This window comes from Silene latifolia, chromosome 7 (genome assembly GCF_048544455.1).
Source record: "Silene latifolia isolate original U9 population chromosome 7, ASM4854445v1, whole genome shotgun sequence".
Lineage (NCBI taxonomy): Eukaryota > Viridiplantae > Streptophyta > Magnoliopsida > Caryophyllales > Caryophyllaceae > Silene > Silene latifolia.
This window is the reverse complement of record NC_133532.1, coordinates 87,084,611-87,087,960: the sequence shown is the minus strand read 5'-3', so window position 1 is coordinate 87,087,960 and position 3,350 is coordinate 87,084,611. Positions and strand designations below refer to the sequence as shown.

At 39.7% G+C, this 3,350-nt stretch overlaps 1 non-coding gene across 1 annotated transcript; it reads right to left on the bottom strand.

Moving 5' to 3' along the window:
- Positions 1–1,625: 1,625 nt before the first annotated feature.
- On the bottom strand, positions 1,626–1,732 carry LOC141593609 (small nucleolar RNA R71). The gene has a single exon (XR_012521684.1). It is a non-coding gene; the product is annotated as a small nucleolar RNA R71 (small nucleolar RNA).
- Positions 1,733–3,350: the final 1,618 nt, after the last annotated feature.

The following is a 3,350-nucleotide window of genomic DNA, read 5'->3' as shown; positions in this document are numbered from 1 at the left end:
TATTGGGTTTATTGGGAGATTGACAACCTTCCATCAATCATCAAGTTCTTCTATTATTCTTGCTTTATTATTGGAATCATTAGTAGGTATAATCTCTTAATCCCTTTTTAATTATTGCTAATTACTTTCATTTATTCATCATGTTTCATTATGTTAGTATGATTGACAACCTTTCTAGCATGATCAATATGATAATGAGTGAGTAGTCTCTTAGCTAGGGTTTAATGGGTGATTAGGGGAAACCAACATGGGGAATGATTCATGCTTAAATTAATATGCTTTCATATCTTATTTGCTTGCTTGTTTTGATCTTAATACATGCACATGTTATATTTGATGAAATGCTAAGCCTATGAATCCTTGCATTTACTATCATCTTCTATCCTTTCAACTTGACTTGTAAGACATAACCCAACTCGAGTCTTGTTAGACCATGCATGTGTTAAGTAGGGAAGATTAAGTCGACTTGTAGGTGTTGTACAATCCAAGAGATTCGGCTCCGGGACCCAAACTTTCCTAGGATTGTAAGATATAACCCAACTCAATCCATCACAACAATAATTGCTTGCTTATAATTTGAGAACATGTTTGTATGATCATATCCCATGATTCCCCTATGAACCCATGACACCCTAGTGCTTTTAATCAATTGTTTACACCCTTATTTCATTTACCTTGTTAGTTTATTTTCATTGCTATTTTAGTTTAGTGACCTTCTACATCAACCCAATTTGTGACACCCCTAGACACCACTAGTTACAATAGAATCTTCATTTCAATACCCGTCCCTTGGGATCCGACCTTTGCTTGCCTCTTTACTAATTGTAGAGTTGTTTGTGAAGTATAAATTGTGTTTTGTATCGACCATTGACCAACGACCACATATGCTTAATTGTGAACACCAAATGGCATCGATCAAAAATGGCGCCGTTTCAGGGACGGTGTTTAATTGATTTAAGATTTCTTTTATTGTTTTTAGTTGTGTCTTTTTCACCTTGGGAAGTAAAACTCCTCAAGGTTTGTTCTAATTGTTTTCTAGTTGTTTGATATTTTGCATGTCTAGAAGGTTACAAAGAGATTTGTTACCTTTTGACCGTGAAATCGAAAGAACCTTGACGAATAATAGGAGACTTGTTAGGAGGAATTTGGGAGGTGTTGGTGAAGTTGTTCAACCCACTAGTGAGTTTGTCAATCCTTTCGCAATAGAAGGAGAAGAGAACCCATTAAACAATACCACACAAAATCCACCTACAATGCCTAAATTCTCGTCACACTCTATACCCACCGAGGAGGATCTACCAAATGGTACTCCTACCCCACAACATCTTACCGGAAACTTTATTGCCAAGTCCGCCTTCATCCAACTAGTTGAGAGGAGCCAATTCGGGGGAATGCCTAGTGAGGACCCTCATTCTCATATGGAAACATTTTGTGATTATTGTGAAGCTATCTCTCAAACGGGCGTGACTCAAGACCAAATAAGATGGGTCTTATTTCCTTTTTCGTTAATCGGCACCGCAAAGCAATGGTTGAAGAGCCTTGATAAGGCCACCCTTGGAATAGATTCTTGGAAGAAGCTAGCTCTAGCTTTCTACAAAAAATTCTACCCACCGGAGAAGACCAATATGCTAAGAGCTCAAATTACAGGTTTTAAGCAAAGGGATGAGGAGTCTTTGTATGAAGCTTGGGAGCGGTTCAAAGGTATTTGTCGCTCATGTCCTCACCATGGACTTAGCGAATGGTTTTTAGTGCAACAATTTTGGAATGGTTTATATGAAGATTCAAGGAACATTCTCAATATGGGATCAAATGGAATGTTCACCGAAGTTGATGACAATCAAACATGGAACAAGATTGAGGAAATGGCGGTCCATAATTCGCAATATAGTAGGCCTCGCAAGGCTACTAGAGGAGGAAAGTATGAAGTGGACACCGTTACTCAATTGGGTGCTCAACTTAGTGCTCACATTGACACAATCAACTTGAAGTTTGAACAAGCTATGGCTAGACTTGAGGAAAGCTCAAAATCATCAAAGCATCATGTCAATGCCATGACGGCATCCTCATCAATCCCAAGCGGGATATGTGAGAATTGTGGAACCTTGGGTCATGACTCAAGTGAATGTAGGGGAACAACCGAACAAGTCAATGCTTTCCAAGCTTACAAAAATGGCACCCCTTATTCAAATTTTTACAATGAAAACACCAAGTTCCACCCAAATCTCTCATACAAGAGCCAAAATGTCCAAAACCCTCAAACTACATACACTCCACCACCCATGAGAAATCAAAATCAAAGACCCTTTTTCAATCAAAACCAAGGCTACCAAAACCAAAATCCATACAATCACCACAATGACCAAAGTTTTGATGTCCAAAAAGCGGTCATTCAAATGCAAAAAAATCAACAAGAATTCTTCACCCAAATGCAAAAGGATAGCCAAGCGAAGGATACCACCATCAACAACATTCTAGCTCACACCAAGATGTTGGAAACACAATTGACCCAACTAGCATCTTCAAGCTCATCAAGACAAAAGGGGCAATTACCACCTCAAGGTAATCCCCCTAGACATGAAACGGTTAGTGCCATTCACTTGAGAAGTGGTACAAGATATGAAGCACCGAAAAAGCAAGTTGAGGATGAAGTTGTGAGAGCTAGTGAGAATGAAGTTGTGGTGGAAGGTCCCAAGGAAGGGGAATCATCAAAAGAAGAAAGTTCAAAGAAAAATGAAGACAAAACCAAAGAAAAGGAGCCCATTGTGATTAGACTTCCTTTTCCAAGTCGTCAAGCCAAGCCCAAATTTGATGATCAACTTGGAAAGTTCATGGAAATTGTGAAGAACTTAGAAGTCTCAATTCCTTTCACGGAATTAATCAATCACGTTCCGGCCTATGCAAAGTATATGAAAGATATCCTCACAAAGAAGAAGTCAATCCGGAAACTTGAGACTATCGCCTTCACTAAGGTGAGTAGTGCAATTCTTCAAGGGAGTTCACCTCCAAAGTTAAAAGATCCGGGAAGCTTCTCAATACCGTGTACCATCGGCGACACAACAATCAACAAAGCCTTATGTGATCTAGGGGCTAGTGTGAGTGTCATGCCATACTCGGTAAGTAAAAGGTTGGGAATGGGAGAGCTCAAATGTACCAACATCACTCTTCAAATGGCCGATAGATCGACGAAGACACCGCTAGGGATATGGGAAGATGTCCCCGTGCGAATTGGGAAGTTTTTCATCCTGGTGGACTTTGTCATTGTTGATATGGAGGAAGATTCCAACATTCCAATCATCTTAGGAAGACCTTTCCTACACACCGCGGGTGCGGTAATTGATGTGAAACATGGA